We start from the raw sequence: 13,278 nt of genomic DNA, 5'->3' as shown, positions 1-13,278 counted from the left end.
GCCGACATTCACACATATAGGGCAGGCAGAGGATGCAGGCATCAGCCTTTCTGCTTCTGGCGGGTCCATTTTTGCCTCTGATCCTGGACATATCTTCCTCCCCCACCCACCTTCCATGGGTCCAGTAGCTCTCTCTCCAACCCCCCTGACCCCCTCCAGTGCACCACAAACCCTGTCTAACCAGCAGCCCCGAAAACACTCCCTTCAGCCAGCACAGGTGTGCCTCCATCTATCATGGCCCACCTCCTTTGATGCAACTTCCTGTTTCTGGAGGGAAAGAGGCCTGTACCAGCCAAAAGGAGAATCATCAGTGCTGCCAGACAGGCAGGAATGGTTCACAGTGCGCCAGGGGGTTGGAGAGATACAGGGGCCAGCTCATAGGACCGGGAACATAAGCAGATAGAGACATATGCTACGGAGAGGAAGTGCAGGATGGAGGTGATTAGTTGCGGTTTTTTTTAAATCACAACAAATAATGCGTTAACCACAATTAATGTACAGATATAATTAGTGACATTTATGAAAGCTGTGTCTTATGACATTTCAACTATTAAAATAGAAGGATAGTTCTGAGCACCAGGAATCCCTGAAAAGATGTTTTGTTTCAGTATTCACCATAATATTCAAAGTTAAATCATTTTATGTTTGCTTTTAACACCAGATAAAGTGTTTACAGGATGATCTATATATATAATGTAATAGAAGATATTAACACAAGAATGACTTTCTATGAAATGTTTCTTTTAGCCTAGAGACTACTCTGGCTGGCACTCAACTGCATGTACTGTATATGTTAAAGACTTAATTTTGAATATTCTGTAATCTGATTTTAATATACAGGACTGCAAGTTCTTAAAATGAATAAAATAGAGAGATCACATTTCCAACTCCATGATGCACAGAACATTTCCAGGGTTTAGATGCAGCCCAGCCAGCCAAGAATCCTAAAGCAAAGCTGGAATCAGCATTTGGTTAATACACTGAGGTGTAAAAGATCATGGACTTCACTCTGTGGTGCAGGGCCCTTGAAGAAAGATGGCTCTGGATAATACTGTTGTCTGAGCACATATTTGACACATTAGCTGGTTTCAGAAAAACCATTAAACTCTGCCAAAAGTTATCTTTTTTGGGTTTCATATAAGGTCTTAAAACCAGGCACAGTCAAAACAGGAAAAAGACACTCTGGAAAAAAAAAATCTTGTTTTTATTGGAACTCATCTGAACATCAGATATACCTGTTGTTGGTTTGTACATTGATATTGATGGTGCCAAATCCAAACAGTGACCGGACGTGACAAGGGCTTTAAAAAATTATATATATATATATATTTTTTATTTATATATATAAAAAAAAGAAAACCAAACAAAACAAACAAAAAAAACCCAAAACAATAGACTAGAGCAGAAATATAACCAGTTTAGATTTCAGGAAGGGGCAGGGCAGAGGGGGAAGAAGCAGTTGGAAAGACAGTTTGATACAACGGAATCTATTTAAGAAAGTAGAAATTTATTAAGAAAGGGCGAGAAAGAAGAAAAAAAGTTTGTCACCACAAAAAAAAAAAAAAAAAAAGTTTATGCTGCCCAAATTGTAGTAATAAATTTCACCAACTCCATGTTGGAACACAGGAAGCTCACCTCCGCCTCGCACCTCCATGGTCCAGTTCTGCTCGATTCTGCAAGGTGCAGGATGAAATTTAACAAGGAGGGCTGACATGGATTCAGTATAGCCCTGTCTATTTTTGTTTTTTTAAGTGGTAGTGGAGAGAGGGGAGGCACGGTGAATAAGGCTTTTTACTGAGTCCCGGCAGGGAGGCTGGTAAAGGAAAGATGGCCTCAGAGTCAGTACAAACAGATTACAGGGTGGCTCCTTGACAACTGCTATTGGTGGAGAGGAGGAGGAGATCCATCATCTGTTTCCTTCTAGGTGGAATATTTACCAACCCCAAAAGCTTGTTGAGATTCAGCCTCTGGTCTCCCTACAGGAAACAGAAGATGGTTTAGGAAATAAATGGGCGAGGGGGATTTTGTGTTACTTTTTTCACCAGTATCTCCCTAATACCAAGTTGAGGCTAGTAAAAGTTTATATGGAAATTGGAACACACATCGCGTGACACAGACGCATCAGCTGAGGAATTTGTAAAAACTTTCTTGAGTGAAAGTAGAACAAAGAAAAAAAAAATCTAGAGTTCTCCCAAAGCTTTCACGCTCCTGCCCCACGCACACTCCAGACGACAGCAGTCAAATCCATCTCTGCAAAGAGAAGAGAAGAGGGAATTAGGAAACATTACCATGACGGGCTAGAAAGTGAAAGGATTCTTTTACCTAAGGGTGTAAAATATTTACCATTTAGTATTTTGAAGAGGGTAATTATAGAACAGGATGCCTAGGCTCTATTTCATACAAAGTGTGCAGCAATGGTGAAATGTATTCTTACCTATTAAAATTTCCTTTTCTTGAGTCCTGCCAGATCAGTCCACACCAGTGGGTTATATCTCCCCAACCAGCAGATGAGGTAGAGAAAAGAAACAGATAGTTTCCAGTGACAGCAGGTGAAGCTTGGACCTACTTGGTATATCATCTAACAAAGCCCATGGTCCTCAAACCGCCCAAAACAGAATGAACAACATTAACCAACTAAAGTTGTAGTGGAGCTCTGAAAGAAATAGACCAGGGCCACCATCTCCCCAAGCAATCCATGGGTACTCCCAACCCCTAGTCTTTCAGGTGGGATGGTGGATTGGTTTAGCAGAACTCAAGAAAACAACGTTATCAGATAAGAATGAATTTCACCAGTGGGATGTTCCCAAGCTCATACATGTAGGTGGAAGACAATGCCCACCCTGCACAACCGCTCTGCCAAAGGCGCCATCACCCCTAAACCACAGAAGGGAAGACCACATCACTGCTTAACAAATGGCCTCCAGGGAAAAAAAAAGCCCTGGACTCCACCCAGGAGGCCAGCTGGGTCTAGTCAAATGGGCCTGGAGGCCGAACAGAACTACCTTATTCACCAAAATGTAGGCAGCCTCAATGGCTGCCTTGATCCACTGTGCAACAGAAGCTTAAGAATCTGCTTCCCCTTTATGTGGCCCCTGGAATAGAACAACCAGGGGCCTCAATGGGCTCAATGCTACCTTACTGGTTTCTCTGGTTTTATATAGAGAAAACCTGCTTGGTAATTGGGTCAGTCCACCTAGAAGTATTCCTTTGTTTCTTGGATCTGGCAGAGGCCTATTTTCACATCTTTATTCATTCAGACCACAGGCAATTCTCAGGGTTCTGCATGGTGGACAGACACTTTCAGTCCTTCCACTTGGGCTTGCCACAGCGCCAAGGAACCTTTCCAAGATCAAGGTGGTGGTTACTGCCTTCCTCCACAAGGAGGGGGGGGGGGGTGCATCCTTATGTACACAACACAACTGGTTGACCTGGGTCAAGTCAAAGGAAGATGTTTCAGGGGCTACCAACCAAGTTGTCCACCTCTTGGAGAGCTTGGGTTGGGTGGCCAAATATGCAGAGAGTCATAACGACCCAACACTGGAGCTGTAGTACTTGGGGGCGCACTTCTTTACTAACCTCAGGCACATCTGCTTGACTCTGGAGACAGCCACCAAGTTCCAGTTTTAGAAGTAGAAGTCTTGTACCCAAACCGCTCCCAGAGGTGGGATTACCTTCAGCTGCTGGGTTTGATGGCATCCATCCAGGAGACGGTGTTGTGGGCAAAGGCCCATATGCACCCCCTACAGAGGGCATTGTTGGTCCACTGGAGTATCAAGCCTCAAGATTTTGAAGTGTGCCTCCCCTTCCTGTCTTCTCTCAAGCAGGAACTGGGCTAATAGGATCACTTGCCTCATATCCGAGGGGGTCTCCTTGACCACCCCAGAGTGGATGGTTGTCACCATTAATGCAAGCTTCAGGGGCGGTCAGGGGCACTGCTAGACTAGTACATTGCAGGGAACTTAGTCAATGGAGGCCTCCTGATCCATCATCTGCCTAGAGGTCAGGGAGATTTGCCTGTTTGCCTGATGCTACAGGGTGGCTTTTCCAACCTTTTTGTTTTGTGGGTGGGGGGGGGGGGGGGTCCAGGTGTTCTCCAACAATGTGATGGCAGTACCTTGTGCCAAAAAGCAGGACAGTTCCAGGAGCCAGAGAGTAGCACTGGAGATTCAAGGTCCATGCAGCTGGGAGATCTATCCGCATTTTCAGTGATGCGCATTGCTAGGTGAACAATGTCCACGTGGATTTCCTCAGCAGTCATGATTTGGATCCGGAGGAGTGGGTCTAAGCAATTCAGCATTACAACTTGTTGTGGATTGCTGGGGCAGGCCAGAGTTTGACCTGATGGTCTCTCTGGACAATACAATGTGCCCCCACACTTTTTCAGCCACAGGACCATGCAGGATTCATTGGGAAACAATGTGATGGCCCAAACTTGGCCTGCCTGGATACTACTCTATATATATCACCCTTGAGTATTGATGGGTCGGCTGTAGAATTTTGCAGCACCCCTCCCTGATCACTCTTGTGGCACCCAGCTGTCAAGACACCTGTGGTATAAAATCTGGTCCAGCTTCTGATGGAGGAACCTATTCCTTTCCCATGGGGATGGGGTCTGCTCCCCCAGGGTCTGGCTGCTATGGAAAATCCAGATCTCTTCTGGCTTACAGCTTGGCTCTTGAGAGGTGGTGCTGAAGGCATAATGGGCTACCATCTTACAAGCTAGGAAAGTCTCTACATCTCTGGCCTATGCATGAATGTCAAAGACCTTTGAGTCTTCATGTGGTCAGAGGATCTGATAATTCAGCAATCTTTTCCCTCCTTCCAGATGGCCTGATCAGTGCCTGGGCCCTGAATTCTTTCAAGGTTCAAGTGGTCACCCTAGCCTTCTATCAGGATCATCTGTGAGGCAGGTCTTTCAGTGGCCCTAGGGGACAGAAACCTCTTCGTCCCACTCTTTAGCCAGCCCTTTTCCCACCGAGACCTTCCTCTGGTGGACACCCCCCCCTTGATGGTGTCCCTAAAAGATCCTTCCTCAAAGATGGCATTCTTCATTGCCATCTACTTGGCCCGCTAAACTTTGTAGCCATGGGTTCTTTTGTGCAGGGATTCGTATTTGTCTTTTTCCGCTGAATCACTGCCTGAATTTCACACAAGTCTGGGGAGAGGGAAGATTGGACACTGTGCAAGCTATATGTCTGCAGAGTTTGATGAAGTATTGGGCAGTGACTAATGAATTTAGGAAACGTAGAAACAAAAGAAAATGAAGGCAGATAAAGACCCCAATGGCCTATCCAGTCTGCTCATCCATGTCATCTATTATCCTTAGGTCTGCCCTAGATATCCTCTGCCTTGAAATCAGATACAATCATCATCTCTACTACTTCCACGAATTCGCCACCCTTTCCGTGAATATTTCCTTTGGTCACTCCTGAGTTTGTTCCCTTTCAGCTTCATTCTATGCCCCCTCATTCCAGAGCTTCCTTTCAATTGAAAGAAACCACAGAATAGATGGAGCATCCCCTGCTACCAGCTGAATGCAGCATGCCAGGATGTCCTCCACCACCCTTCACTTAGGAGGGGAGAATCACAGGGGGATCACATAAAGGTGTCAGAAACAGGGGACATGAACTCTAAATCATAATCTTTGCAAACATTCAAGACCTAGTAGTTTGAAGTAAGAAGAATCCACTCCTACACAAAACGACTGAGCTAATCTCCCACCTGGACCAGAACAGGAAGAATTCCCTTAAGCTCACTGGAGTCCCTTCTGAGCAGTGGCTCCAGGGGTGGAGAATCTACCACCATCCCTGGGCCACTTTGTCCCTTGTAAGAACTGGCCTTTCGCAGCAGAGCCCCTGTGCGGGCTTCTTGGAACTGGCTCCAATCATAGGCACGAAGGGAGGATGAAGTGAATTCAGGGGGCTGAGAAAACCATAGCAGTGCTCCCACCCGATCCCCGGGGACTATACCAGGAGGTCCGACCAACTCGATGGGTGCGAGAGCCCTGCCAAGGCCCTCTAATGAGCATGGGCTCAAAGTCCCTGCCAACTGGGAGCACCAGAGGGCTGATCAAGTGGGTGGGTCCCAGGGAGCTGTCCCCCAGACTCCCCCAAAGGGGAAGCACCCATGATCAGGGTCTCCACGGGAGCTACGTGACAAGGATCCAAAATAACCATGGCTGCTGCTAAAAACCATGGGTCCACAGTTGGTGGACTCGATGCTAGGGGCAACAAGGAAGCTGCTGCAGTGCTGAATGCCTGCTCCAGGACACCCCCAGAGCTGACGGCTGAAGCCCTTGATGGCCCCACCATGCGATCAAGGAATGCAGAGCCAGCTGTAACCACCAAGAATCATCTGCTGTATGACCTGCAGCACCTTGCGGGCATGCTGCCAGTCCCCCCCCCCCAATCCCAACTCACCTGGCCATGGGCCTGAGAAGAATTCCCCATAATGTGTCCAGGGGCCGCAGCCCAAACCAGTCCTCCATCCAGAGCTTGCATAATGGCTTTACAAATGGCCAGCAGTTTGAAAGACCCAGCCAACCAGCAAGGGTCCTGACCCCAGGAGGCTATAGTACCCCCAATTCAACCAATTAGCCGTCCGTAGACAGAGTATGGGAGAAACATTGGCCCCAAGGACTCAACAGCAAGTTACTAGCCGTAGACTGGGTCCACGGGAATCAATCCAAAAATACACCACCAAAAAGAACAAAAACAGCTGTTATACCAGTGATGTCACTGTAAACTGTTTTTTCTCTACCTCCATCTGTTGGGAGGAATATAACTAGTGTGGACTGATCTAGCTGGACAATAATGAAGTATCTTTATGAAAAGTTGTCCCTGCTCTGAGGCAGGCATAATTGTATGCATGTATATGCCAATAAGAATGATAAATACGTGGGTATTTTAGTATCAGTCCCACTCCTCAGAATGTAAATTAGATGCTGTTTCTAATTACCCACCTTTAGTGCATACACCCCCAGCAACTGTATTAGCACCTATTTAATGATGTATAACAGTTCTATAGGCGGAAGTCCCTTACAAAATTACTCATTAAGGCCCAGATGCACAAAACCTAACGAGCAACAAGGTTTTTACATCAGTTCTAGCTGGTTTAGCAAGCAAGGAATAAAACGAGACATGCACAAAAGGGTTTGACGAGCTATTTTCATGTCATGGTAGCAGCTAACAAAATTATTATAATGAGCTAATTACTATACATATGTGCATGCAAAATGATGTAGAGCCATTTTCCGTAACGATGCACAGAAGCAGCCCCTACCTTTACTGCTTAAAATTTAATAGGAGGTCTGGAGCTGACGGTAATGCCTGGCTGGAAGTCAAAACCATTGAAAACACAATTGCAAGCAGTGCAGAAGTCAACCAAAGTGCCCAGTGTCCACAACACAGCAGAAAAAGGGTTAACAGACAACGGGCAAAGCCTTGCATTTTCCCCTTCCCCCACCTTTCCCAGAGCCAGGGCGGCCTCTGCCATCTGGGCATATATCTAAAGATCTCTGCCTTTTTCTTCTACCCCTGCAGAGACCATAAGATGAAAGGCTAATATAAATAAGGAAGGGGCTAGAGAGGGAGACCGAAGGCAAGAGAAACTGGAGACTTAATGGAGCAGTTCTGCAAAGAGCAGCAAATCTCCAGGACCGGATGGTATTCATCCCAGGGTACTGATAGAACTAAAAAATGAGCTGGCAGAGCTACTGTTAGTGATTTGTAATTTATCCTTAAAATTGAGCGTGGTACCGGAAGATTGGAGGGTTGCCAACATAACGCCGATATTTTAAAAAGGTTCCAGAGGAGATCCTGGAAATTATAGACCAGTGAGTCTGATGTCGGTGCCGGGCAAAATGGTAGAGACTATTATCAAGAACAAAATCACAGAGCACATTCAAAAGCGTGGGACAATGGGACAAAGTCAACATGGATTTAGTGAAGGGAAGTCTTGCCTCACCAATCTGCTGCATTTTCTTTGAAGGGGTAAACAAACATGTGGACAAGGTGAACCGGTTGATATTGTGTATCTAGATTTTCAGAAGGCGTTTGATAAGGTCCCTCATGAAAGAGTACAGAGGAAATTAGAGGGACATGGGATCGGAGGTAGTGTCTTACTGTGGATTAAAAACTGGTTGAAAGATAGGAAATAGAGAGTAGGGTTAAAAGGCCAATATTCACAATGGAGAATGGTAGTTAGTAGGGTCCCTCGGGGATTTGTGGTGGGACCTTTGCTTTTTAACATATTCATAAATGACCTAGAGATGGGGGTAACTAGTGAGGTAATCAAATTTGCTGATGACACAAAGTTATTCAAAGTCATCAAATCGCAGGAAGATTGTGAAAAATTACAAGAGGACCTTACGAGACTGGGAGACTAAATGGCAGATGATGTTTAATGTGAACAAGTGCAAAGTGATGCATGTGGGAAAGAGGAACCCAAACTATAGCTACGTCATGCAGGGTTCAGCGTTAGGAGTCACGGACCAAGAAAGGGATCTAGGTGTCATCGTTGATACCTTCTGCTCTATGTGCTGCTGCGGCTAGGAAAGCAAATAGAATGTTGGGTATTATTAGGAAAGGGATGGAAAACAAAAATGAGGATATTATTCTGCCATTGTATCGCTCCATGGTGCGACCGCACCTCGAGTATTGTGTGCAATTCTGGTCGCCGCACCTCAAAAAAGATATAGTGGAATTAGAAAAGGTGCAGAGGGAGAGGAAGTGACGTCGCCGAATAACATGGTCGTCTGAAGCGAGAGCTCCCGCTCTCCAGAGCATAGATTTGTGGCGTTACCCTATTTTGCTAGCCTGCTTTAAGAGAGAACCGGCTTCCCAGGGTTTTTAAAGCATCAAGGAAGCGACGGAATTATGAGCACCGTTGCGAATCTCTCTGCTTTTACCAGCAGTGTGGCGAAGAAGCACGTGGCAGACATGGAGCGAGCGGCGTTGGACTCAGCGCGCAAAACAGCTGGACCCGCTTCCCAAGATTTGTTTACATCGGAGCAGGATCGGGGGGGGGGGGGGGTCCCCGAGGCAGTCAATTACTTGGAGTTGCAAGACTGGTTGAAGGAAATGCGGACGGACCTTAAAGCGGTCCGCACAGATCTCGCTGCTCTGGGGGCAGACTTGCGTGGTGAAATACGGGACCTTGGTAACCACCTGGATGACTTTAGAGGGCCGAGTGGAGGAACAAGAGGGAGCGATCGGAGGCCTCAATCAACAGGTCGGAGAGGTGCATGTGGAGATCCAGATAAATTCGAGGATTTAGAAAATCAGAGCAAGAGGTGTAATCTCCGTTTCAGAGGCTTACCGGAAACTCCACTGTATACAGACTGAGAGGATGTGGTACAGAGAATAGTGAGTACCTTACTAATGGAAGCTGGGTCGCCTATTGAGCCCAAAGAAGTGCGTTTGGTGAGATCTCATAGAACATTGGGTGGGGCTCGGAATAATCTGCCTAAGGATATAATTGCCTGCTTCCAGGACTTTAAGCTTCGAGAACGGGTAATACAGATGAGCCGCAAGATTGATAGCTTCAAATGGGATTCTTATCATGTTACAGTGTTCCAAGATTTGGCTGCAGTCACATTAAAGAGGAGGGCAGATTTGAAGCTGGTTACCATGAGGCTGCGCGAGCTGGGCATTCAGTATAGATGGAGGCACCCTTTTTGCCTTGGCATTTTACAAGGATAGCCGTTTGCACCAAATTAAATCGGTGGAGGAGGCATGACAGATTTTGCTAGCAGAGGACCGAGATACAGCTTCTACACCGTCTAGCAAGCCTAGATCTGCATCCTTGTCAGCTCACCCGAAATGGCAGCGGGTCTCTAAAGGAAATAAAAGGTTGGAGCGCCAGAAGTCGGCTGGCCAGTTGCCCTGAGAAGCGGAGACCATGTAGTGAGCAGTCATGTAAAATGAAACTTATTGTTCAGTTATATGGCGGTTAAAAGCCATGGTTTCTGCGGGGCTCATAGTGTGGAAGCTTGTTGGTGGGTATGTGAGTTCAGGGCTCTGTTTGGGTATATATGATGGGAGGTCTTTCTGATGTTTAGGGTAAACATGTTGATGTACAGTAATAATTAATATGAAATGTGGGGCGGGAGGAGGGGAGCTCACTTTCTCGACTATATGTCCCTTCTTTTTGTAGAGAGGGGTCTTAACAGTTGGCGAGGGTTTGAGGAGGGTGGGAGGAGTAGTGTAAGGGGTAAAGAGAGGTTGGTGTGGAGGTGGGGGGGGGGGGGGAAGAGTGGGATTTGGAGGGAGGAACATAAATTACTCTTAGAATGGGATAATAGATATAAATTAACTCTAGATAACATCGCCCCAATCCAAACCAGAACCTCGCACAGAAGGAACTCAATTCCATGGTTCAATGAAGAACTGAAAAAACTCAAAACACAAGTTAGAAGACTAGAACGTGCGTGGAACAAAAAGCAAGACGATCCCACACTTAACGCTTGGAAACAACTCCGAAGAAAATATAAATATACCATAAGACAAACCAAAAGACTATACTACAAAACTGAAATTGGACCAAACTACAAAGACACACACAAACTCTTCCAACTCGTGAATAAATTATTAGACACCGCTCCAGTCACGAACAACAGCAAAGACAAACCAGGAGCTGGCAAACTCGCAAAATACTTCAAGGAGAAAATTATACAACTGTGACTCAATATACCTGCAAGCCCCACCGAATACATTACACTCCTAGACTGCCTAGACCCAGACCCTGGAGCATACCCAGCAGACAGGATTTGGACTGAATTCAAAATACTATCAGAAGACCTTATCTCACAAACACTTAAAAGATTCGCCAAATCTCACCGCAAACTATATATATGCCCAAATAACCTTATGAAATCAGCCCCCCCCCCCCCCCAACTCATAACAGACCTAACGAATCACATGAACTTTATGCTACAAAATGGACTCTTCCCAAGGGAGAAAGGAAACATCTTACTCACCCCTATACCCAAAGATGCAAAGAAGAATGCCAATGAATTAACTAACTACAGACCAGTAGCATCCATTCCCCTAATCACCAAAATAACAGAAGGGATGATGACTAAACAACTCACAGAGTATCTATACAACTTCTCAATACTACACGACTCCCAATCAGGATTCTGCGATAACCACAGCACTGAAATCGCACTAATCACGCTCATGACCAAGTTCAAACAAATGATAGCAACCGGCAAGAACATACTACTACTACAATTTGACATTTCATGCGCCTTTGACATGGTTGATCATGGAATTTTATTACATATCCTCGAATACTTCAGAATCGGAAGTAACGTTCTCAATTGGTTCAAGGGGTTCCTAACTACACGTTCATATCAAGTGACATCAAATTCGACCACATCAGCCACATGGACACCTGAATGCGGAGTTCCACAGGGATCCCCCCTCTCACCGACCATATTCAACCTAATGATGGTACCCTTGGCCAAACTATTATCGAATCAAAACCTCAACCCATACATATACGCCGACAATGTAACGATCTTCATCCCATTTAAACAAGATATAAAAGAGATTTCCAACGAAATCAACCAAAGCCTACACATCATGCATTCTTGGGCAGAGGCATTCCAGCTAAAACTTAATGCAGAAAAAACCCAATGCCTAGTACTCACTTCGCAACACAACACAAGCAAATTTACCACCATCAACACACCAAAACTAAACTTACCAATTTCGGACACCCTAAAAATTCTTGGAGTCACCATTGATCGGCACCTAACACTTGAAAGTCATGTGAGAAACATAACCAAAATGATGTTTCAGGCAATGTGGAAATTAAAAAGAGTAAGACCATTTTTCCCAAGAACTGTCTTCCACCATCTGGTACAATCATTGGTACTTAGTCATCTAGACTATTGTAACTCACTTTATGCCGGCTGCAAAGAACAACTACTCAAAAAACTCCAAACAGCCCAGAACACAGCAGCCAGACTAATATTCGGAAAACCAAAATATGAAAGTGCGAAACCCTTAAGAGAGAAACTACACTGGCTCCCACTTAAAGAACGAATTACGTTCAAAGTATGTACCCTAGTTCACAAAATCATCCATGGTGCTGCCCCAGCCTACATGCCAGACCTAACAGACTTGCCACCTAGGAATGCAAAAAAATCTTCTCGTACATTCCTCAATCTTCACTTTCCCAATTGCAAAGGTCTGAAATACAAACTAATGCACGCCATCTACCTTCTCTTATATGAGCACGCAACTCTGGAACGCGTTACCACGCAATCTGAAAGCGACCTATGAACTGACCAACTTCCGTAAACTACTGAAGACTTATCTCTTTGACATGACATACCACAAAGATAAACACATGTAAAAACCTCCTAATACACCCAAAACATCTTATAGCGCCCAATGTCTTATAATGTCTTCAGTTATACCACTATCTTGCAATTCTGTCTTATAATGTCTTCTGCTATACCACTATCTTGTACTTTACTACCATTTAACCCAAAATCCTTCTGTAAAACCAAATGTAAATTCTCTTCTATTTCTAGTATCCATAATGTATTGTAAGCCACATTGAGCCTGCAAAGAGGTGGGAAAACGTGGGATACAAATGCAATAAAATAAAGTGGGACAGCTGGTACCTGGGTCTATTTTTGAATGAGTGATATAAAGTTGGGGCTCCTGAATGTCAGGGAGTTAAATGTTTCTATGAAGTGTCAGCTTTTATTTAGGGAGATGACCCGCTTAAGGATTGATATTGCTCTGATTCAGGGGAGACACTTGAAGACAGTTCATGAACCATTATGTAGACATTGTAAATATCTGCAGCAATATTTTGCCTCCAATTGTGATGGTACAAAGGGGGTAGCGATATTGCTTGCTGATTCCCAGCCATGGCAAATTGAGAAGGTCATGCGAGACAGAGGGGGAGCGGTATATCTTAATATTTTTAACGCTTGGAGGTCAGAGGTACACGTTATTAAATGTATATGGCCCTAATTCTGAACATAAAACATTTCTGGAGCAGTTAGATCAGGTGTTGCTCCAACATAAAGATGGCTCTCTCTTGGTAGGAGGAGATTTTAATTTGACAATCGATCCTAGCTTAGATAATTCTACTTGGGGAGTACACTATGCGTTGCGTGATCGGGAGGTGTTTCGGGCCTTTTTAAAGCGATGGCAGTTGATAGACTTCTGGCGACAGGCCAACCCTACCCGAAAGGAGTATTCTCAATTTTCCCCTGTTCATAATTCATTCTCACGCATTGATTTGTGGTTG

General features: G+C 45.1%; 1 protein-coding gene across 2 annotated transcripts in view; it reads right to left on the bottom strand.

Annotated features, from left to right (window-relative positions):
* Positions 1-1,181: 1,181 nt before the first annotated feature.
* Positions 1,182-13,278, bottom strand: part of PSMD11 (proteasome 26S subunit, non-ATPase 11) — a 93,679-nt gene continuing 81,582 nt past the window's right edge. For both annotated transcript variants that reach the window (XM_030221369.1, XM_030221367.1), the window contains exon 14: positions 1,182-2,250. The gene's annotated coding sequence lies outside the window, so the exon portion shown is untranslated. The remainder of the gene's footprint in view (positions 2,251-13,278) is intronic.

Source organism: Microcaecilia unicolor, chromosome 12, assembly GCF_901765095.1.
Source record: "Microcaecilia unicolor chromosome 12, aMicUni1.1, whole genome shotgun sequence".
NCBI lineage: Eukaryota > Metazoa > Chordata > Amphibia > Gymnophiona > Siphonopidae > Microcaecilia > Microcaecilia unicolor.
The sequence above is the reverse complement of the archived record's forward strand: the minus strand, read 5'-3'. Positions and strand labels throughout refer to the sequence as shown.